The following is a 25,367-nucleotide window of genomic DNA, read 5'->3' as shown; positions in this document are numbered from 1 at the left end:
ATATGAATCAAATATTTTTGAAGTCATTGATTAGTTAATTCATTGGCTCCCAAAATTCTTTTGAATACCTACTTTGTGTTAGGTACTCTGTAAGAGACAGGTGGTGCATCAATGAATAAACCTTCAAAATAATCTCAGAACTGATTAAAGGAAACAGACACGTGACCAAATCAGGGCAGTGCAGGGCAATAATACAGGTATCTACAAAGGCTAGTAGGGTGTCCTGATAGCACTGGGAGGCAGAAAGTGGATGACAAACAGAATTTAACAGTGTATTAGAATTTTGCTGGAAAAGTATTTCTCTGCCAGGCTCCATTGCTGCTGAACATTGCTGCTGAACATTTCAGATGTATCTCTGGGGCCCAAACACGAAAGTGATCTAAATGCTTTTCACTAAATCTTATTTCAGCTAGTAATCGTGGTCTTCCCTATACTCACCTATATATTTTCATTTTAAGAATTAATTCCTTTTTAAAACTTTAAGTCTGACAGCTGCATGCAGTTCCTAACTTGCATGACGCAGGGCAACAGAAACTTACACAACATTGTAAATCAACTATAAATCAAAAATAAAAAAAACCCCCAGCTTGTAAACACACTCTCAGAACTATTTCCCCTGCTCCAACTGTCTTAGTTGCCCACAGCCATGGGGGTCATTGCAACAGAAGCTTGAAGTGCTTTGGGAACACCAAGCATTCATCAGTTTATCGTGGAATATTATATAGTGGTTAAAAAGAATGAGGAGGCTATCTAAGATTACAAAATAACACATTGCTATGTGGAAACACTGGAGCAGAATTATACACCCAGCAGGTAACATTTATGCTATTATTAATATTATTAGCCAAATACACCCTGCCCCCCCCCCGGCACACCAATTTGAATCTAATCCTATGCTTTAAACCACTTCTCAGTATAGTGTTTTTTTCTTAGCCATTGCAGCACTTTTTCTATCATTTTTCTGAAGGTCACCACCTGCCACAATTCTATGTATGCATGCTTTATGCCATTTAATTGTAAAATCCTTGAGTTCCTATTTGCTAGATGAAATCATACATTCATGGGGGCCTGGGAGGGGCGGAATAAGAGTCAGGTGGAAGAGACTGACCAGGAGAAGATAAGCTTTTGATCTGTTTTTAAAAATGCCCGTGGTGTCTGCTTTTCAGCTGAGAAAGGAGACATCAGAAACTTCTCTTTTGTGCTGAATGCCTGCCTTTCCCTGTAACTAAGATGATGAACGTCTTTTTAATTAAACAGACTTTGAGAGTTGGCGTGGCATTTAGCCACCAGGCATGACACTGATGCTATAGAAACACAGTCTGGGTTCTAATAAGCCAACTTCTGAAATAAAACTTGACCTGAGCCCAGGTGCCCCCTGTCCTTAACTAGAGTCGGGCAGGTAGCTGAATCCTTCTGAACAACAGCTTGATCATATGTCTGTTTCTATGGCTGTAAATATGTTTTAACTCCATGTAGTTCTGTATCTGTATACATGGGTGGTTCTCCAAAGAGTATTTCTCATTTTAAACAGGGAAGAGCTTTTCTGGAGTAAGTTAGAGAGAAGATCTCTGCTGTAGTTTATCTTCTGCTGAATTTCTTCCAGGTTGATTGTTCCTTATACGAGCACCTGCTCTGTGACAGATCGCCTGCTGGACCCTGGACATGCAGGGATGAATGAGTAGCTATCAACCCTCCCGACATGGAGCTCCATTCAAGGGCTGGAGACACAGAAAGTCCATAAACGCAGGTCAAGAAAGGAAGTTAGGACCACTTAGCTGGGGTGCGCAGTGAGTCCCCTCAGGGAAATGACATGTGAAATGAGGACGGAAAGATGAGCAGGAGTCCCTGCAGGAGACACAGGGACTTCAGGTCAGGGGAACAGCATGTGGAGAGGATTAAGCCCGAGAAAAAGCACTGGCTTGATCCTGGGGCAGAGAGGAGGTCACTATGACCAGAGCAGGGACTGATAAGCCGTTTTGGTGAAAAGCCAGATGATAAATGTATTAATCTTTCCAGGCCGTGCAGTAGTCCCGTCTATCTCAACCACTCACCTCGAGTTACAGAGCAAACGCAGCCGTGGACAATATGGAGATGGATGAGGTGGCTGTGGGCCAATAAAACTTGACTTACAAGGACAGACAGGAGGCTGGCCTGAGCCTGAGTTTGCCAGTCCTTGGACGAGAACTATGAGTAGAAGGCAGTGGGGGTTCCACGTTGAGGCAAGTGATGGCCAGAGCACGCAACGTCCTGGATCTGGAGCCCCCAGGGAAGAAAAAGGTAAGTCCTGGGCAAGCCCACCTGGATGGAAGGTTTCCTCCCATTCGGCACCTTTGTGATCTCAGGAAGTAGCTTAGCCTCCCTGGATGTTTGTATCCTCCTGGAGCAAATCCCGCCTGCCTGGTAAGGCAGTTACGAGGACTAACTGAAACAACATACATGTCCGCTAAGTAATACACACATTCAATTAAGTCACTAAATCTCAGTTCCCTCCATCCCATGTGAGGCATCTGTTATGGCCTGGAATAAAAGAGGAGGGTACTCGGCTTGTGGAGGGGCTTGGCTGTAAAGCTCCGCCCCCTACGGGGCCCTCACAGGGTTCCCACAACCCAGCCTTTGGAGACTGGCCCCTAATTCCATGGGGCGTCTTTACAGATGGAAGGAGGGCCCTGCTGCAGATTTAACTTCTCAGTAACTCTGGAGAAATGATGTGAAAACATTTTTTACTTAATTGCACAGCACAGGTTTAATTTAGTTTCTTTTCCTATGATAATTTTGTGATATAAAAAAAATTTGTTTTTAATTAAGAGCAAAGGGCATTTTACATTCTGTGTCAGGTTGGGGTAAACATTATTGCTTCTAATAAGCAAAAACGAGGGAAACCTTCCTACCCCTTAATGTCATTAAAAGAATTACTTCTGTTCCAAACTTTGGGGCCCTGGGGACTGGCTGGATAAAATAAGAAGGAGCTGTAAAATTGTCTTTTTTTTCAAGTATATACAATCATATGACTTAATTATACTATATAATTACTAATATATATTTTTAAAATTTTATGATTGGACATCTCAACGTTGTGTGTCTGTGCAGTTTCACAAGCACGTGGGTTTTCAACACACTTAAAAGATTTTACCATGCTTGCCTAGTGATTTGCTTAAATGATGACAAGCAGACTCAGGAATTTTATTTCTAATCCCATTTTCTAAATGACTGAGCCAAGGACCGTGAATACATGAGAAATAAGAGGAGAAAACTACTACCAGGGGGGAAGAAAAGCTTCTGACTCCCCTGGTGCCCAGCAGGTTCGACGCTCCACGCCGTACACCTTGCTACAGCCCGGAGCGTCTTCCCAACTGAGAGCTGGCGCAGGGAGAGAGCCTGAGACCCTGCATGCGAGGGGAAGGGATGTATTTAGAAAAGGATCTGAGCGATTCTGAGTTGAAATCTAGCCAAACACTGATTTTTAAAAAACTGAATAATCAGAAAAGATCTGCACATTTGGCGGTAATGTCTACTCTACTTTGTGCTTCAAAACCAGTGAGTGTAATTTAATGTGCATTAGTCTCATTTGGGTTCTTTTTAGAAATGAAGATTCAGGGCCCCGCGCATTAGTCTCATTTGGGTTCTTTTTAGAAATGAAGATTCAGGGCCCCGCGCACAAAGATTCCAACTTAGCACATCCGAGGCAAGACCTGGAATCCGCATCTTCATTAAGGGCCCTGGATGAATTTTGCAAAGGTGAGCTGCATGCCGTGCTTTGAGAAGCCCTATAAGCAATGAACTGGCTCTTGAAAAACGGCCAGCTTTTTAAAAGCCAACTTATTTACAGTATATTTCTCTCCCTCTTTTTTTTTTTTTTGCCTAATGATCAGAACATCCCAATATGCACTCATAGACGCCAACCTGCAAATTTTCAAGAGTTAGGCCCAAGTCATTTTTCTCACAAACTCAAAAGGTCTTTTTTAGAGTTAATTGGCCAAGAAGGAGGAGAGTGCAAACGGCTGCTTTGATGTAACTGCCGCCCACTGCTGGTTCTTGCCACCTCTGAGCAGGTGTGGGAGTCATGAATCATCCCTCCTGATCACTCCTGGCATTTCGCACCTGATTGTTTTAGAGGCCAAACTGTTGTGTGAAAAATTTAACTTGTCACTGCTGTCAGGAAGTTTTCAGGAGGATGTTCGACATTTAAACATTTCTTTTTTCAAGTCAATAATCTAGGAGACTCTACGCCCATTTCTTTGGCTATTTCAAACATGCTTATCCTGGAAGGAAACAATTTTCAATGGAGATTAAATAAATACCTACACACATAATCCCAGAAAACCTAGTCTCAAATGCAATCATCATGTAAGTGCTGTGGGTTTTTCTCTATCAACTTGTCTATTATCATGAGCTAATTTAAGAGACTATTTTTTACTAGAGACATAGAATTATTTTCATTTCTCTGTACAAAATGCTCACACTAGGGACCATACACATAGGTTGCTGGCTATAGAAACTGCATTGCATACAAAATTCCAGAATGAGAATGAAAAGAATAACTAATACTAAAAGCTACACTTACCTCAATGGTTTTATAATTACCATTTCTGAGAACTTAGTACTAGAATCAATGCCCTACACATATTAACTCATTTACTCCTTGGCAGGCCTCTATAATCATTCGTGAAGGTGGAAACTGAGTCTTAGAATGTTAGGTAACATTCTGCAGACCACACAGGTGGAGCCCAACTCCCAAAAGCACTCTTAATCATGACACAAAACTGACTCCATATTGCTTTTGCCTGGCTGGCTTCCTGCCTTCTTAAAAGCTGTGCAAACCTACATTCAATCTCGATGAACTACTCAATTCAACCTCACCAAACTACAATTTCCATCTCCAAGAAAATGAACACAATGAACAACTTGAATGGGTTATTTTAAAGCATGAATGACAAGGTAGGAGTTAAGTGTTTCATGAAGTTCTGTGTACATACAGAGTATTAAGAACACCACCAAAACCATCCTGATATTGTCACATTAATATGGGAGCATCCAGTATCAATTCCTGCCTTAAGTCTGTTTATCCACTTGACATTCACCCACAGCTACACAAAACCTAGCTTAATTGGAGGTGCCTGGTGGTGCAGGCAATGGGGATTTTCAAAGGTCAACGCCATGAGCCCAAGCTGGTCATTGATATGACTGACACAGACAGCCACAGTCAACTTGCCTTGCCTCCTCTTCCCTCCAGAGCATTTGCTTAACATTTGCATGCAAGCATTTATGACCAAATTTACAGTTGTAAGTTAAGAGTAGGGACAAAGGTCATAGTCGCGTGGGTGTCAGGAAACTTAATTCTGACTGTGACTTCTATTTTTCTTGAGAACAAAGCCCAATGAAGCTGATCTTTAGAGTCAAAGAGGGATTAAATTAAAAAGAGGCTATGTTTCTAATTTCCCAGAGGTGCTGAATTGGCGTGCTCCGAATCTAGGCTTCTGCATTTTCTGTGGCTGTGGTTTATATGTTTGTTTCCATTCTGAGCATTGTCCTGCAGACTGGGGAGAGCTCAGGCAATTCAGGGTACAAGGCTGATTTCTCTTTTTGCCAAGTGCAAAGTTTGTTTGCAAGAAAGGCATTATTTTCTAAAAGCATTCTAGTGAGCAATTAGCACTGTGGTCCAATAGCCAGATGTGGGGGCTTCACACACACCAACCTGTGATGGCTTCTTTTGTGCTTATTGACCTGAATGCAGTGTGGGAAAGTCTGCATCTATCCTTCCTTGGGTCTCAGAGGAACACCAGCTAAGAGGAGGCCTGGACAGGGTGGAAGGAGCAAAGAAAGAGCATTCACTGATCACTTACTCAGTGTGAGGGGCTGTGTCCATCAGCTGTGGATGCTGATAACAACCGCCGCCTGAAACATCGCTGAGCATGGATTCTTGCTCATTTCTGTGCATCGTCCCTCATTCTCCCAACAACCCTGTGAGGTGAGTATTCTTTTTTATCCCTACTTTATAAATGGAGAAAAAGGATCATGGCCCCAAGAGGTTGATTAACTTGTCCAAGTCTAGGAAGGTGGCAGAGCTGTGATCTGAACCCAGATCAGGCCGCTTCCTGTTCCAGAAGCGTGATAGGGAGAAGGGTGCAGCAAAGTAGCATAACTGAAAGGTATTTAACCAGAAAGGGTAACAGGTTAGTTGATCAATTATAAGTTTTCATATTTGCAATGTAATCACTGCTTACCCTATGCTTTAGTTAAGAAAAGTAAGAAAAAAAAAAAGACCCTGGGGTTGTCAGCAGGGGTCAGACAAGGGCGTCTGTCTCTCGTAACTTTGCAGTGGATGGGTATCTGCTCTTCTGAGGATCTTCCATCCATCATCCTCTTTGCAAGCATCCTCAGCCTTTTAGGGGACCAGTCCTCCATTTTCAGTTTCCCTGGTTCGGACGGAGTCCTAGCTCTGGCTAGCCTGCACAGTTTCACCTCCTTGGCCAATGTGACTGGTGCGGGGGCAGGTACGTCACCCAGTCTCAGCAGGAAGCGTGTCCGCTCCCTGCCCTGGACTGGCTGGGCACCCCTGCTCTGAACCTGAGACTAACGCCAGTAAAGCCAGGGGCAGGGCTGAAAGATGGGGAGAAATTCATGTGTGATGATAGCATTTCTGCCTCCGACCAACTTCAGTCTGTGTTAGAGCAGTCTCACCTGTGGCCTCTAAAATCACTTAGGGCATTGACTCTCACTTCTGGCTTCAGCCGGGTTGGGCTAGCTTTTTCTGTCACTTGTAATTGGATGTGTCCCGTTTGTTACTGTATCTACCCCATCTAAAGTGGGAGGGAGACTGGGGGCACAAAATGAGCTGTGGACTTCCACTCTGAATACCTCCACCTGACTCTCAGTTCCAACGTTGATCAGCTATGTGACCCTGAGTGAACCCCTTCATCATGCAGAATGTCAGTTTCTATTTCTATAAAACATGGACATAAAAATCCATTTCTCTGATGTTGAACGTGGGACCACAGGATGATAAGAAAGAACTTTGAGAAGAGCAGAGAACTGCATGGATGGAAGGATTCTTATCATCTAGGCCAGCTAGAACTGTAGGATAGTCACTGCATGTCTCAATCCAAGCATTTTCCTTAATTGAAGTGCTGATGGATTTACTTCTGGTCACTTTAGGTGCTATAATTTTCCCTGCACTTTCCAGGGAAACAGGAGAAGCATGATGATGTTTGTCTTATTCTGAGACTAATCAACATTTCCTGTTTCCATTATTCAGTTTACAGGAAGCATATCATGTATTTTGCACATACAATTAGGAGGCTTAAAAACCAAGCCTCAAAATTATGCTCTATTACAATGAATGTCAACCTGTATGTAGAGGAAGGAAGACAAGGAAAGTTTTCTTAATCACTGATGAGTAACTAATCACGTTACAACTCGTTTTGAGAAATGGCACCTGTGTGGTTTGCAAACAATATAAAAATAACACACAATCTGGATTGAAATTAAGGTGGTGTCATTCAATTTAAATATTTCTCATATATGAAAAAAAAATCTGCCACTCATTAGATTGTTCTCCTTTGAGGGGAGAATGGAGTGCGTTTCCCTGATAGACGACTGTTCAGCTGACTGACTAGAGAAACGCTGCAGACGAGCGCTTGTCAGAGTTGATCTGAAATCTTAGCACCCACTCAAAAGTCTATGCAGATTAAGGGACGCAAGTCCTAGTAAAATGACCACCTGTAGTAGGATGTGTGCGCAGTTGTTAACTGGTATGTTCCAAAGTAGATTTATATGTTTCAGCCCCTGTCCACGTAGTCCCCGGAGCAGACTTGCTGTCTGACGTGCACTTGGGGGCGTACTAATTACTCAGACACAGACACAGCCTCTCACATCACTCACTGTCATCAGCACTCTGTCTAGAGCTCAACCCCCCCGACTCTCCCCCTGCTGTGCACTTACGTACTCTCAGAATTAATATGTTAAAATTCTAACCCCCTATCGGATGGTATTTGGCAGTGAGGCCATTGGGGCATAATTAGGTCATGAGGGCAGAGCCCATGAGAATGGGGTCAGTGCGCTTACAAGAGAAGATTCCAAAGCTTACTTCTGCTCTCTGCTTCCCGCTGGGTGAGGATGTAATAAAAACATGGGCTCTCACCAGACTCTTCACCTGCTGCCGCCTTCATCCTAGACTTCCCAGCCTCCGGGTACGAGGCAGGGTTTGCCAGAGAAACACAACCACAAGGACACATACGGATCTCTACGAGGAGACCTATAGGAATTGCTTCACTCAGTACGGTGGCTGCAGAGTCCCACAGTCTGCTGTCTGCAGGGAACCAGGAAAGCTGATGGTGCAATTCAGTCTGAAGCCAAAGCCTTTTGATTCTATTCTGACTCCCAGTGGATTGGCTGATGTCCACCTGCAACGGTGAGGGTCATGCTCTCTGCTCCGTCTACTGATTCACACGCTGATCTCTTCCAGAAACACCCCAGACAGTGTTTCACTCGCCGTCTGGGCGTCCCTTAGAGAAAACTGGCAGGAAGCTCAGTCAAGTCAGGTCACCATTAATCTAAGTTCTCTAGGAGACTGCATGTGCCCTCAGAGTCAGCATCTGATTTAAAGTGCTGTTTCTCTGACAGTTAGGATCCTGGGTTCCAGGAATCAAGGGGCAGAAGTGAGAGTGGCGCCACTATGTAGTGACCAGCTAGCAGAAGTTCTGCTTCCTGTTCTCAGGAGTTTATGCTCTGCTGGCCTCGAGGTAGAGCAGTTCCAGAAGGAGGAATGCTTCTACCAGGAGACCCAACAATGACTCCTCCTTGAACTGGACGTTTAAACTGCCACCCGGCTACTTTTGGACCCTCGTGTCGTTCATAGGCAAAGAATGGAGTTACAGTGTTGGCTGGAGTGACTGTCCTGAACTGCCAAGGGGAACCTGGACTACTGTTCCACAGTGGAGGCAAGGAAGGGTAGGTCTGGAACAGAGGAGATCCTTAGGGCTTCTCGTAGTATTACGTTGCCCTGTGATTAAGGTCAGTGGAAAACTACAACCACTCTAACCAGGCAGAACTACTAATGGCCCAGATCCTTCAGGAATGAAGATTTGGGTCAGTCCTCTAGGTAGAGAACTATGACCAACTATGACCAACTATGACTTGCTGAAGGCAAAGGGGACACAAAATCGCTAGTAGAAGGAGGTACTTAAAAATACCAGTTATGACCACATAACTGTTTAGAGAAATTAGGACTGATGGCCATGAATACTTCTGCTTTACTTTATTATGAATATATGTCTTTACACATATATTAAGCAAATATCTGTTTTCTTTCCTCATTCTTTTATCATATAAGATGTATCAGCTTCATATCAATATTTAAATACTGTTAATTTAAAATCATAATGTTTAAGTTATGGAACATCAGGAGAAGAGTAGCCATCGCTCAAGGACTTCCCCTCCCCTTCTGGGAAGGGGCTTAGCGCAGTGTCAGTTGTGTGCACTCTGACTGTATCGTGGTAGGTGGGGTTACAGCCTTGCCATTATCTGTATTTGATGATTAAGTATGGTTTTAGGAGATGCATGTGGGTGACAAGAGAGGATCTGTGATGGTTAATTTTGTGTGTCAACTTGACTGCACTAAGAGATGTCCAGACAGCTGGTAAAACATTATTTCTGGGTGTGTGCAGTGTGTGTGTTGAGGATGTTTCTGGAAGAAATTAGCATTTGAAATTGGTGGACTGAGTAAAGCAGATGACCCTCGCCAATCAACTGAGGGTCTGAACAGAATGAAAACGAGGAGGAAGGGTGAATTCAGTCTTTGCACTGGAACATCCATCTTCTCCTGCCCTCTGCTATTTGTACTCCTGGTTCTCGGACCTTCAGACTGGGATGAATTACGTCACAAGATTTCCTTGTTCTCCAGCTTACAGATGGCAGACCATCAGACTTCTCAGCCTTCATACTCATGTGAGCCGATTTCTATAATACATTTCTCCTTCTCCCTGGAGAACCCTGACTAATACAATTCATAAGGACTTGCTTTTGGTTCTTACAGGTCTGAGTTAAAGTTCTGGCTCTGTTACATATTAGCTGCATGATCTTGAGCAAGTTACTTAATCTCAGCCTTAGTTTTCTCAAGTATAAAATGTGTATGTAGTATCTACTCCATGGTAGGCTTAAACAACATAAGCATGGAAAGCATTTAGGACATTGTCCAGCACAAAATAAGTATACCCACATACACAAGCACACTCAGGATTAGCTCTTATTTTTGTCCTATGATTAATTCTAGAAAACTAAAAAAAGTGTAATAATAAAAATCACTCAGAATTCCATATCCAGAGATTTCCAACACATATTTTTGCTCTTAGTAATATTTAAAATATTTCTTTTTAAGAAGTAACAAAACAGGGATCATAGTGAAGAGTGTGTTCATAGTGTATCCACTGTATCATGAATATTTTCCAATCTTATGAAATATTTCTTTGAAGTATGTTTCTATGTGGCTACGTGCGTTTTCATCATAGCAATATATGAAAATAAGTGATTTTTTAAAAAGGCATCCATTTATGATAACAGCTCTCACCAAAGCGAGTATAGAGGGGATATATAATCAACATAATAGAAGCTGTTTATGACAAACCCCCAGCCAGCATAATACTTAATGAAGAAAAACTGAAAGCCTTCCCACTAAAATCTAGAACAAGACAAGGATGCCCACTCTCATCACTTCTATTCAACATAGTTTTGGAAGTCTAGCCGCAGAAATCAGACCAGAAGAGAAATAAAAGGGAACCAAATTGGAAGAGAAGAGGCAAAATTATCACTATATGTGGATGACAAGATACTAGATATAGAAAACTCTAAAAGCTCCACACAAAAAACTACCAGAGCTGATAAAAGAAGGTTAACATACAGAAATCAGTAGCATTTCTTTACGCTGACAATGAAATATCAGAAAAGGAAAGTAAAGGAACAATCCCTTTTAAAACCACATCCAAAACAATAAAATACTTAGGAATAAATCTGATCAAGAAGGTGAAAGACTCTGGGGAATTCTAGAAACATACAAAGAAGAACTCATACCAGTCCTTCTCAAACTCTTCCAGAAGACTGAAAAGGAGGGAATACATCACCCTGATACCAAAACCAGGCAAAGACACTACCAAAAAAGAGAATTATAGGCCAATATCACTGATGAACATAGATGCCAAAATCCTCACCAAAATATTAGCAAATAGAATTCAACAGCACATAAAAAAGATTATACATCATGTCCAAGTGGGGTTCATCCCAGGGACACAAGGGTGGTTCAACATATGCAAATGTATCAATGTAATACATCACATCAACAAGACAAAAACCTTTTGTCCTTTCAACAAAAACCACATGATCATCCCAACAGATGCAGAGAAAACATTTGATAAAATTCAACACCCATTTATGATAAAAACTCTCGCCAAAGTGGGTATAGAGGAAACGTATCTCAACATAATAAAGCTATATATGACAAACCTACAGCCAGCATAGTACGCAACGGTGAAAAACTCAAAAGCTTCCCACTAAAATCTGGGACAAGATAAAGATGCCCACTATCACCACTCCTATTCAACATAGTCTTGGAAGTCCTAGCCACAGCACTCAGGCAAGAGAGAGAAATAAAAGGGATCCAAATTGGAAAAGAAGAGGTAAAAGTGTCACTATATGCCGACGACATGTTACTGTATATAGAAAACCCTAAAAGGTCCGCACAAAAACTACTAGAGCTGATCGAAGAATTCAACAAGGTAGCAGGTTACAAGATTAACGTTCAAAAATCAGTTGCATTTCTTTACACTAATGATGAATCAACAGAAAAAGAAAATAAAGAAACAATCCCCTTTAAAATAGCACCCAAAGTAATAAAATACCTAGGAATAAATCTAACCAAGGAGGTGAAAGAATTATACACAGAAAACTATAAACCATTGATGAAGGAAATTAAAGAAGACTTTAAAAAATGGAAACATATCCCATGCTCTTGGATTGGAAGAATCAATATTGTTAAAATGGTCACACTGCCCAAGGCAATCTACAGATTTAATGCAATCCCTATCCAATTACCCAGGACACACTTCACAGAACTAGAACAAATCATAATAAAATTTATATGGAAGCATCAAAGACCTAGAATTGCCAAAGCATTCCTGAAGAAAAAGAAAGAGGATGGAGGAATAACTCTCCCAGACTTCAGACAATACTATAGAGCTACAGTCATCAAGACAGCATGGTATTGGTACAAAAACAGACATATAGACCAATGGAACAGCACAGAGAGCCCAGAAATGAACCCACAAACTTTTGGTCAACTAATCTTCGACAAAGGAGGCAAGAATATACAATGGAATAAAGACAGTCTCTTCAGCAAATGGTGTTGGGAAAACTGGACAGCAGCATGTAAAGCAATGAAGCTAGAACACTCCCTTATACCATATACAAAAATCAACTCAAAATGGATCAAAGACTTAAACATAAGACAAGATACAATAAACCTCATAGAAGAAAATACAGGCAAAACATTATCTGACATACATCTCAAAAATGTTCTCCTAGAACAATCTACTCAAGCAATAGAAATAAAAGCAAGAATAAACAAATGGGGCCTAATGAAACTTACAACCTTCTGCACAGCAAAGGAAACCATAAGTAAAACAAAACGACAACCTACGGAATGGGAGAAAATTTTTGCAAATGAAACTGACAAAGGCTTGATCTCCAGAATATATAAGCAGCTCATATGACTTAATAAGAAAAAACCAAACAACTCAATCCAAAAATGGGCAGAAGATCTGAACAAGCAATTCTCCAAGGAAGAAATACAAATGATCAATAGGCACATGAAAAAATGCTCAATATCACTAATTATCAGAGAAATGCAAAGCAAAACTATGATGAGGTATCACCTCACACCAGTCAGAATGGCCATCATTCAAAAATCCAGAAATGACAAATGGAGAGGTTGTGGAGAAAAGGGAACCCTCCTACACTGCTGGTGGGAATGCAGTTCAGTGCAGCCACTGTGGAAAACAGTATGGAGATTCCTCAAAAGACTAGGAATAGACTTACCATATAACCCAGGAATCTCACTCCTGGACATATATATATAGGAACCCTACTTCAAAAAGACACCTGCACCCCAATGTTCATAGCAGCACTATTTACAATAGCCAAGACATGGAAGCAGCCTAAATGTCCACCAACAGATGACTGGATAAAGTGGTGGTACATTTATACAATGGAATACCACTCAGCCATAAAAACTGACAACAACGCCATTTGCAGCAACATGGGTGCTCCTGGAGAATGTCATTCTAAGTGAAGTAAGCCAGAAAGAGAAAGAAAAATATCATATGAGATCGCTCATATGTGGAATCTAAAAAAACCAAAAACAAACAAAACATAAATACAAAACAGAAACAGACTCATAGAACAGAAACTTGTGGCTGCCAAGGGGGTGGGGGGTGGGAAGGGACAGACTGGGATTTCAAAATGTAGAACAGATAAACAAGATTATACTGTATAGCACAGGGAAATATATACAAAATCTTATGGTAGCTCACAGCGAAAAAAATGTGACAATGAATATATATATGTATGTTCATGTATAATTGAAAAATTGTGCTCTACACTGGAATTTGACACAACATTGTAAAATTATTAAAAATCAATATAAAATGTTTAAAAAAAAAGATAAAAATAAGGTGAAAGACTTATACATGGGGAACTACATAGTAGCACTATATACAATAGCCAAGACATAGAAACAACCTAAATGTCCATTGACAGATGACTGGATAAAGAAGCTGTGGTATATTTAGACAATGGAATACTTCTCAGCAATAGAAAAGATTAAAATAATGCCATTTGCAGGAACATGGATAGACCTGGAGGTTGTCATCCTAAGTGAAGTAAGCCAGAAAGAGAAACAGAAATACCATAGGGTATCAGTCATATGTGGAATCTAAAAAGAAACAAAAAAGAGGATGCTAATGAACTCGTCTACAAAATAGAAAGACTTGCAGACATTGTAAACAGTCTTACGGTTACTGGGGGAAAGTAGGTGGGAAGGGATAAATTTGGGAGTTTGAGATTTGCAAATGTTAACCACTATATATAAAAAGAAAAAACATCTCTTCCGTATAACACAGGGAACTATATTCAATATCTTGTAATAACCTTTAATGAAAATGAAACTAGGTCTGTATGCACGACTGGGACACCAGAGACTGACACGTTGTAACTGACTGTACTTCAACAGAAAAAGAAAAATGGGTTTCCTATGTACACATGTTTATTTTTAAAATAGTTTAAAAGATAATACCCTAACCCCTCACTGAGAAAAAAATAATCGTTCACGTTTTTATAAACAGCTTGTATTTTTTTCTGAGTACACACACCTTGGCATTTTTTAAGAAAAATGCTATCAGAATATACATTCTTTTTGCAACCTATTTCTTTTCCAAAGATTATACCTTGTCTCTCTTTCATCTAAATAATCATACTTCTATAACACTACTTTTTATAACTGTACATGTTCCCTTGTGTGGCTATACTGTAATTTACTTTAAAAATTATCTGTAATTGAAGATTTAAGCAATGGAGCATAGAGATTAAAAACAGAGGCTTTGGAATTAGAGAAACCAGCCTTCAAATCCCAGATCCATTACTTGCATTTTGGTACCATGTAGAGTTTCCTACCTCTGCTGTAAAAAAATCAGACTTGCAGCTAATTCTTTCTACCTCACAGATGTGTTGTGAAAATTAAAAGAGAAACTGTATGAAAAGCACTTAGCAGAGTGAATGACATAGTAAATGCAGTTTACATGTTGTTAGTGTTATTACTAAATTATTACTGTCATTATCATTATTTTTGGTGTAGAATGTGTGGGCACAAGAGAGAACAAAAGAACACATATGGGAAAGAAATGCTCCTCCACCGGGGGAAGTGACGGCTAACATGGTGAAGTGTCTGTCTTGTCCCACATACAGTTTTAAGTTCTCTATACACATTAACGCGTTCAGTCTTCATGCAAAGCATACTATTACTAAACTCATTTTACAGATGAGAAAACGGAGGCATGGTGACCCTAAGTAACTTGTTGCACTCAATCTTTCTTTGGAGCCCATGTTCTCAAAGACTAGGTTCTGTTGGCCACCTAAACAAACTTTCCAATTACTTCCCAAACCTGAAACTGGTCTGGTCTAGTAGGTTGAGAACGCCAATGTGGCCCCTAAATTTTTTTTGCCAGTATTGGTGTAAAACTGTATTATATTAAAAAAAAAAGAAAAAGAAGAAAATTGGAAAGGACAGCGGGAGAAAATAAAAGCTGCATTTTGATGATGACCACGTTTATTCCTGTTCAACATACTGGTTGTGCAGAGACTAACACATTACATCCTCACAGGGACCAGCTGCAGGTTTTGTTACTTTCTCCAGTAGGTGGGAGAGGCCAAGAAACTTTCTCAAACCAGCACAGCCAATGTAATGGAGCTGTGATTTGAACCAGGACCAAATAGGACACCAGCACTGACCCTTAATTGCTACCCTGGACGGTTTCCATGGAGTAGCCCCCAGCATAGGGCGGCTGCAGGACTCGTACAGCTGGAAGGTGGGAAGCCCTGAATGCCAGCTAGAGAGTTAAAACCCCTTCTCCATCGTCAGTGACTCTTCGGATGAGTGAGAAACTTTCTCAACAGGCCGAAAGAGCTGCAAAGTGGAGATGGTGGTATGCGGCCACTATTCGTTTATTTAGTCAGTGAATATGTTTTGAATACCTACAGGGTGCAAAATAGCGGACAGAAGGATGAATAAAGTGGACAGGGTCCCTGAAGGCAGTCAGTGTGCACTCCAGGGAGGGAAGTGTCGCTAGATACCCGGGTTCAACCAGGTGAAATCTGCAGAATTTAATACCCTGTGTACTGAGTATATTAGCTTTATTTTAGGAAGCGTGAACAACACTGAGAACCCAAAGATGAGGGTTGATGCCAGTGGCTGACAGATTCCCACAAATGAACTGACATACGAGAGGAGAAAGCCATTTTCTGTGTTTTAAATATTCCCTTCCTGTCACATTCCTGCTGCTGTGCCTCCAATATCATGAACAACAGAAGGAAATAGAAAGAAATGAACACAGCAATATTAGTTTTGCAGCTTGGGCTGTGTAAGGCATCAAGACATTCTCATTTCCTCACCAGCAATGCTGTTCACACAGCTGGGTCTGCAGGATGCACACATCAACAATTTGTCAGGGAATTATTTGATGTTTAATACCACCACCAAATCATTTGCTTTTGGAAGAAGGTGGGAATTTAACTCCAAAATGTATTTTGGGAATAATTTCCAAACACCACCAAAACACAAAGGAACCTTGGACAGTTACAGTCCCTAGTTTATTTTTAATAGACTCCTAGATTACAAAACCATGCCAGATTTGTGAGTTTTCATGTTAGAAGCTTCCAGAGGGTCTCTCACTGGAGCATCATCAGCAAACAGAAGAAATTTATGAGAATGCAGGACAGGTCACTGGCAGGTCACACCTATTAAACCCGAGTATCCTCTGGTCCACTCCAGGGTGGCAACCTGTTCCCTGCTGCCCAGCCAAGTGCCTAGAGTAACCGTGCGCCAGAGGACTTGAGTCTTACCCATGAGAATAAGTTACTTTTGTTCTAAGCCAATGAATTTGGTTGCGTGTGTATGTCTGTGTGTAGCATTATTCTGCCAATAACTAACTGATACAGTTTTAATTCATAATTCCCTTCATTTGTGTTCCCTTGTTGGGGGCAAGGGAGACATATGTTTACACTCTTTGAAACTTAAAGGAGGAATCAGGGAGGATTTTCTTTCATTAAGACAATAAATTAACCTACAAAACACTGAAAAGTAGTAACAATGACATGACGTTATTTGAAAATCATGTTTTTCTTCCCTCACTGCTAGGGTGATTTAAGTTGATTTCTTTGCTGCATTGGAATAAATCCCTGGTCCTTCCCTAGGAATTGTTGACTATCTGTAAGAGTTAAGGCCAGGGCAAAGTGAGTAGCTGCGATTAATCAAAAGTCCTTGGCCAGGTAAAGCTTTGGTTTCTTTTTTGCTTGGACTATGAGATATTCAAGGGTGGGGCTGTGATTTTTGCCTAATGTGCAGCCAGCGTGGTCTTTGTGAAACACTAAACTCATACCCTCCTCGCTGTCTCCATCAGCTTTTGTTTCTTTTAAAAAATGTTCCTTTCTCTACATTGAGATACCATCTCATACTCATTAGGACAATCACTATAACACACACACACACACACACACACACACACACACACACACACACAAAAGCAGTGCCAAGATGGCAAAACAGAAGGACACACTCTCGCATGAATACACCAAGAATTGTATCTACAGACCCATCCATTCGCACAGAACACCTACTGAATTTAGGCAGATAATCTCTTACTTCAAAATATAAGGAGATTCTTCACAAAAACCAGTAGGAGAAAAAACAAGGAAATCGGTCCGGGACCTATCCTGTGGGGAGGGAGTGGCAAAGGAGGAAAAGCACTCTCACGCAGTGATGCCCCCTCTTCAGCCGGGAGGTTGGTGGGGACAGGAAGGGATTCACAATGGCAGGTTTGGCTATACATTACGGCACAGTACGGCCCATGTACTGCACACAGACATGGGGCTGAAGTCTGCGATGACCCTGCAGCACACCATGGATCCAGGTGTGTGACTGCACACTCACTGCAGTGGGTCATGGTGCCTGATGCTGGCAGACCTATGCTAATGGCCCCGCGGGTGCAGAGCCTGGGGGACACCAGAGCGGGCTGCCAACACTCCCCCAGCTGAGGCAGGGACAGGCAACATCAACAGAGTACTTTGTAAGCCCACATAACACATGACGGACACTGCCATGGAGGGCACTGCCCCGTGACCGTATCCTGCAGAGGTATTCTTGGTGGCTTTTCTTCCTGGCTGAAGCGCTCCAACCCCACGCACTGCACACTGCAGCTCAGAAATGGGTCTGGAAGCCTCTTTTCCAACAACAGAGGAGAAGACCTGGCCCCCATCAGGGCTCTGACAACCACAGAACAAAAAGGAACCACCACGCTCAGCAACCACCACCAGGGCAGGCTCTGGTCACAACACAAGCCACTCCCCCAGTCAGGGGGCTAATAGCCAACACACACATAAGAAAGACATGGCAACCATCAATTCTAAAAACAGCCCTTGTGACAAAATTATCAGATGTGCACAGGAACATACCCAACTCAAAAAAAACCCAGCTCTTCAAGACCAGGTAGATAACTGATGCTCCTAAATTCATAGAGTCAGAGAAATACAAGTAAAATGAAGAAGCAGAGGAACCACTCCCAATCAAAAGAACAAGAGAAGTCTCCTGAAAGAACAGAAAATGAAATAGACCTCGACAGTCTACTAGATCACGACTTCAAAAAGGGGGAGATAAAAGCACTGACGGGAACAAGAGAGACTATGAATAGAAATGCAGAATACTATAAAAAGGAACTAGAAACTATAAAGAGGAGCCAATTAAAAGGAGAAAATTCAATGGCTGAGCTAAGAGCCAAGCGAAAAGTAGTCAGGAGCAGACTAGATGATGCAGAGGAATGAATAAGCGACTTAGAAGACAGGACAACAGAAGTCACCCAATCAGAACAGCAGACAGAAAGCAAGTGAAAACCAATGAAAGCAATACAAGGGACATAGGAGATAATATAAAGCGTGCCAATCTATGCATAATAGGGGCCCAGAAGGGAAAGAAAGAGAAAAGGGGATTGAAAAGATATCTGAAGAAATCATGACTGAAAACGTCCCAAACCTAAAGAAAAAAAACACCTATCCAAGTACAGGAAGCACAGAGGGTCCCAAACAAGAAGAATCCAAACAGACCTACACCAAACCACATTATAATTAAGATGGCCAAAGTTAAAGATCAAGAAATGATTCTAAAGGCAGCAAGAGAAAAACAGTTACAAAGGAACCCTCATAAAGGTTCTCAGCTGATTTCTCTACACAAACACTACTGGCCAGAAGGCAGTGGCGAGATATGTTCAAAGTTCTGAATGAGAAAAAGCTGCAACCTAGGATACTCTAACCGGTAAGACTATCTTATAGAATCGAAGGAGAGAGAAAGAACTTCACAGACAAGCAAAAACTAAAAGAATTCAGCAATACTAAACCTACCCTAAAAGAAATGTTGAAAGTTCTACTCTAAATAGAAGAGAAGCAGGACCCTATAGAAATGAGAAAACCCAAATGGGAAGTGCAGTAGCTACAATGAGTTGCAAGAGAATAAACATGAAGATGTGAAAGAGGACATGAAAATCATTAAAGGTGGGTGAAGGGAGCACAAAAATGTAGACTGTTTTCCTTTTTTGCTCTTTTTAGGATGTGTCTGAGCTTATATGACTATCAGTTTAAAGCAAAGAGATAAGCAGAAGACCTAAACAAGCAATTCTTCAATGAAGATCTACAAATGGCCAATACGCACATGAAAAAATGCTCAATATCGCTAATTACCGGAAATGCAAATCAAAACTACAATGACCTATCACCTCATACCAGTCAGAATGACTATCATTAAAAAGTCCACAAACAATAAATGCTGGAGAGGGTGTGGAGAAAAGGAAACCCTCCTACACTGCTGGTGAGACTATAGTTTGGTGCAGCCATTATGGAAAACAGTAAAAAAATTAAAAATACACTTATCCTATGATCCAACAATCCCACTGCTGGGCATATATCTGGAGGGAACTCTAATTTGAAAAGATACATGCACCCCAATATTCACAGCAGCAATAGTATGCAATACCCAAGACATGGAAGCAACTTAAATGTCCATTAACAGATGACTGGATAAAGAAGTTGTGGTATGTTTATACAATGGAATACTATTCAGCCATACAAAAGAATAAGATAATGTCATTTGCAGCAACATGGATGGACCTGGAGATTGTCATTCTAAGTGAAATATGCCAGAAAGAGAAAAATACCATATGATATCACTCATATATGGAATCAAAAAGAAAAGAAAATAAAGAAGACACTAATGAAGTTATCTACAAACTGAAACATATTCACAGACATAGTAAACAAATTTATGGTTACAGAGGGGAATGGGGTGGGGAAGGAAAAATTGTGAGTTCGAGATGTGCAAATACTACTATATATAAAATAGATTAAAAAACACATTTCTTCTGTATAGCACCAGGAACTATATTCAAAATCTTGTAATAACCTACCTGTAATAATGAAAAAGAATATGAAAACAAATATATGTATGTATATGTATGGCTGAAACATTATGCTGTATAACAGAGATAGACACAGTGTAACTGACTATGCTTCAATAATAAAAAAAATTTAAAAATACAAATGTTGGTGAGGATGTGAGGAAAGTGGAACCCTTGTGCTTCGTTGGTGGGAATGTAAAATGTTGCAGCTCATATAGAAAGCAGTTTGGTAATCCCTCTAGAAATTAAAAACGTAGGACCACCACCTGATTCAGCAGCCTCCCTTTTGGGTGTTTATTCAAATTATCGAAAGTAGAGTCTCAAAGAGAGATTTATACACCCATGTTCATATCAGCATTATTTACAATAGCTAAACCGTGGAAGCAACAGAAATGTCTGTTGATGGGTGAATGGATAAACCAAATGCGGTATATACATCTGATAAAATATTACTCAGCCTTAAAAAGGAAGGAAATTCTGATACCCGCTACAACACAGATGAACCTTGAAGATACTACGCTAAGTAAAAAAACCCAGTAACAAAGAGAAACACTGCAGAATCCACCTGTGTGAGGTCCCTAGAGCCGTCAGGTCTATAGAAGCAGAAAGTAAACATGGTGGTTTCCAGGGTCCAAGGGGAGGGGAGATGAGATGCTGTTGAATGGTTACCACGTTTTAGTTTTGCTGAATGAAAAGGGTTCTGGAGATTGGTTGCACAACAATGTGAATGTACTTAACACTATTACACGGTGCACTTCAGTTGGTTAAGATGGTTAATTTTTTTATGTTATATATATTTTACCACAATTTAAAATATGTTTCTTTCCAACATACGATTAAAGCCGAGGTGGTCTGAAGGTATAGCCAGACAACTTTTTCCTAGTCATTTTTTAAAGTATTGACAGAAGGGCAAGGACCCTTGTCCCAGCCGCACTCCCGATTAATGGCAGATGCGTTGCCGTGTGTCTGTGTGGACAACCGTTACATCCTGATGACTTGAAGGTTCCTCGACTATTTCATTTTTGGCAGCTGAATAAAGAATGACATCGTGTGAATGAATATTTTATGAAGGAGACGTGGCAGCTGTGGAACACGAATACCTGCTTGACTTTTACCGCAGCGAGCAGTGTAATGTCAGACTGTCACCTTGTTTTAGCCGACAAGTTCAGTGGCTACGAGGTGTCTGGGTCCGGCTGTCTAACAGGGAAATCAGAGTTTTTATTCCCATCTGAAGGCATCTGATCCAATAAGGTGAGCTAGGAATTAAAAGACTTGACTAAACAGTAATTAAGAAATGGCTGTTCTAACTAATCCCTTCAAAGGCAGGAGAGTCAAGATTTTGTTGCATTAGTTCAAGTTATATATTGCAGGTTTGGACCGGAGGAAATTTCTTTCATTCAACAGAAGGGAAATAGTTGTTAGAAGCTGATGCCAATTATATAGTTTGAAGGATCTGTGTTTTTAAAAGTGGCTTTAAAGTTTTTCTGGTTCAGCACCTGTGGGAAAATAGAGGCACCCTGGAAGTTTCTTCAGATGCATCACTGATGAATGTTTTGCACCAACATGATCAAATGACTTAGCATTATATGCAATGAATGTTGCACCAGAGTCCAAGTGACCAGGGTTCACCTTGACTCTCCCCTAATTTTCTTCACCTGTTTAATGGATCTGGGTAAGCAGTCGACGGGCTCTTAGATCCTGGGTTCACAGGATCTAAGATCCGAAGCTGAGTCCACAGACTAGCAGCATAGCATCACCTGGGTGTTAGCTAACGACACAACATCTTGGCCCACCCCAGACCTGCTGGATCAGAACCTGTACTTTAACAGGCTCTTTAGGTAAACTGAATGCATATGAATTCTTGGGAGGTGCTACCCTAGACCAATGGTCCTCCAACTTCAGTCTTCTTACTTACCACTTTCACAGTGTCTTACATAACTGTATACTATTATTTAATTGATACCTCTTAACTGATTTTTAAACTCAAATACATTTATTGAAAACTAAGAAGTATCATTTGCTGGATGTACAATGTGATTGCATAAAAATTTACAATGAAATAAAATGATAGTACTGTATTTCTACAGGTTACTTGACACAGTTGTGAAGATTAAATGAGTTATTAAGTGTTAAGTGTGGGAACAATACCTGGCATATAATAAAGGTCCTCATCAGTTGTCCTTCTAAACGTTAAGTCATACTAAGTCACTACTTCATTAACCCCCTCATGGCTTCCCATCTCACACACAAGGCGATGCAGACGCCTTTGTAACTTGGCCTCCAGCAACCATTCTGACCAGACCTCCTATCATTCTCTCTTCTGCCCACTTCACTGCAGTCACCTCAGCCTCCTTGCTTTCCCTGGGATATACCAGACACATGCTGCCTCAGGACATTTGCACTTGCTTCCCTTCTGCCGGGAACACTCTGGTTCCAGATATCAACTTGACTTGCTCCTTGATTTCACTGAGGTCTCTGATCCAGTCTCTACCCAGTACCCTTTTTATTTTCCTTTCCAGCATTAGACATCAGTATTTATGTTTTATACTCTTTCTCTCTCTCTCCACTACAGTACAACCTCCAAGAGAAAAATGTTTTCCTCGCAGCTAAATACCCGGCAACTAGAACAACCCTGACACTTAGCAGGTGCTTTGCTTAATAAATAACTGAAAAATGGATGAATAAATAAATGATAAAAATTATGTTAGTTTAATTGTTTTAGTTAATTCTTGCTGGATAACAAACCACCACCCCAAAACTAGTGGCTTAAATCAAAGACAACCTCCTTTGCTGAAGCCTGTGAGGTTGGGCAAGGCTTGGAAGGGAACATTTGTCTCTGTGTCACTCTTTGCCAGCTGGGTCAGCTCAAAAGCTGGGGCAGAAATTAATACATTACTTAATCCTGGTCTAATCAGGAAGCTTCTGTTGGGCTTTTATACAAAGTACACAGCTCCAAGAGTCAGATCTCAGTTCAATGTGAAAATCATCAAGTTAAAGCATTCTGAAGACACAATAGATGCCTGGGCAGGAAATGAAGTGATTTCCACTGATTCTTTTTAAAATATGCTGCGTGACCACAGGACACAAGTATTATGGGGGATTCCGACACTGGAAAACATGTCCATTCTATTTCCTTCGACTCCCAAGGGCTCCAGCTTCTAAGAATCGACAGTATAGTCCACTGCTTCCCCAGACTTCACAGCTAACCATGCTGATAAAGGTTTTTTCTTTTCTATTTGGAGCCCTAATATTCTTATCACACAGAAGAGTGGTTGAGGACCTAATTAGTCTGCAAGGGAGATACATATCCTGGTTCAATTAAATTACACAGCCCTGCAAAAAACAATTACTTATTTTTTAATAGGTACAGTAATATGTCTGGAAACAGCATTAATTGAAGTAGAGAGTTAAAGCCGGAGACAGAGGTAGAAGGTCGTGTGTTGTTTCATGATCAATGGCTCAGCTCCTGGATGTGCTTGTGGGAGCTGAGGATTTCACCAGGCATCTCTGATGCTGCGCGAGTAACTGAGAAGCACAAATAAATGAGGGGAGAGATTTATTATCACGGCTCTCAGTCTTTATCAAATTAAAACTTTGGAGTCTTATTTTTTAATGCCTTGAGAAAGGTTATCATGACAGAAAGAGTACTCTATGCTCAGCAATGCTTTTCACATTTGTATGTTTAATAATTGCAGATATATTTATGGACAGCAGGTCGGTGAAGAACTCAGGACTGAGACACATGGATGCAGACCTGCTTCTTAGCAGCACTGTGACCCGGAGGAAGTCGCCAAGCTCTCTCAGCCAGCCCCGTGTTTCTCATCTTCAAGGTGGTGATAACCTAGTGTCAGCCTACTGGAGACGTTATGAAATAACCTGATGCATTTAAAGTTCTTAGGACATAGCTGTTGCTCAGTACGTGATGATGACAGGCAACTCGTTCTGACTACTGAACAGCTGTTTCTGACGCATGTATACCGAAGACCCCTTTCAAATACTCTGCAGACCTTAGGATGTTCAGCCCTTATGCACATTTATACTTCCATCCACTTACGTGTCTCCCTATCATTTAAGAAAATTTAAAGAGTTTCATCGTCTACCATCTGTTCTAGGCGAACTATCCACTTCCTAAAATTAGCATAAGAGCTAGACATTAATAAGACAGATAAAACACAAAATGTTACCTATACATTCAGAGCTTAATAAGTAGTAGGTAACTGTCCTAAAATGATATGCAGGTGTTTGGCCAAATAAAACTGGGGATACATTAATAATTTCAATTCCATTTGTTAATCTAACAAAACTCTTTGTTGGTCAATTAGCCAATCATTCGTTTATGACGAAACCAAGATTAAATATCTTGCTCACCAACAATTTCACTCCAGTGAGACTCACAAGACTGTGCTGAATGGAGACAGTTGAGTTTCCTAATTGGCTTATAAGGAATATCCAGGCAACTCAACTTCAACCAGTCACTGGCATTCTGATAAATCAGTATTGCCAGGTTGCTCACAGTCCCCAAGAGTTAGCTAATATTACCAGCCATTTTGCAACTGTAGTAAAAGGAATCTTTCATGAGCTACTTGAAATTTGAAGATAATATAAATACACAGGAAATTTAAAACCGCTACTTGAAGGTATGGCTTAGTGTGAACAGGGGCAAAATTATTCAGCCCCGTGTTTTGAACCCGATTTCTTAATCTTGGTGCTACTGACATTTGGGCCGGACCATTCTCTGCTGCGGGGCCTGTCCTGTGCGTTGTAGGGTGGCCTCCACCCACCAGATGCCAGTGATGCCTCCTCCTCAGTGTGACAACCAAAGTGTCTCCACACATTGCTAAGTGTCCCCTGGGAGGGAGGGAAAAAATCACCCCCTGTTGAAAACCACTGTCCTAAACCAATGATTCCAGTAATTTTTTTTTCTTTCTTACAGAACCTCCCTTCTTTTTTTTTAAATTGAAGTACAGTCAGTTACAATATGTTAATTTCTGGTATACAGAATAATGTCCCAGTCGTGCATATATATATGTGTGTATATATATGTATGTGTATGTATATGTGTGTGTGTGTGTATATATGGATACACACACACATATATGAAAACATATATATATA

General features: G+C 40.9%; 1 long non-coding RNA gene across 1 annotated transcript; it reads left to right on the top strand.

The window, feature by feature from the left end:
- Positions 1–2,038: 2,038 nt before the first annotated feature.
- LOC116657853 lies at positions 2,039–24,503 on the top strand. The gene is made up of 4 exons (XR_004313002.1): positions 2,039–2,277; positions 3,631–3,735; positions 5,732–5,965; positions 23,948–24,503. It is a non-coding gene; the product is annotated as an uncharacterized LOC116657853 (long non-coding RNA).
- The last annotated feature ends 864 nt before the right edge of the window (positions 24,504–25,367 follow it).

This window comes from Camelus ferus, chromosome 19 (assembly GCF_009834535.1).
Source record: "Camelus ferus isolate YT-003-E chromosome 19, BCGSAC_Cfer_1.0, whole genome shotgun sequence".
In the NCBI taxonomy this organism is placed as follows: domain Eukaryota; kingdom Metazoa; phylum Chordata; class Mammalia; order Artiodactyla; family Camelidae; genus Camelus; species Camelus ferus.
The sequence above is the reverse complement of the archived record's forward strand: the minus strand, read 5'-3'. Positions and strand labels throughout refer to the sequence as shown.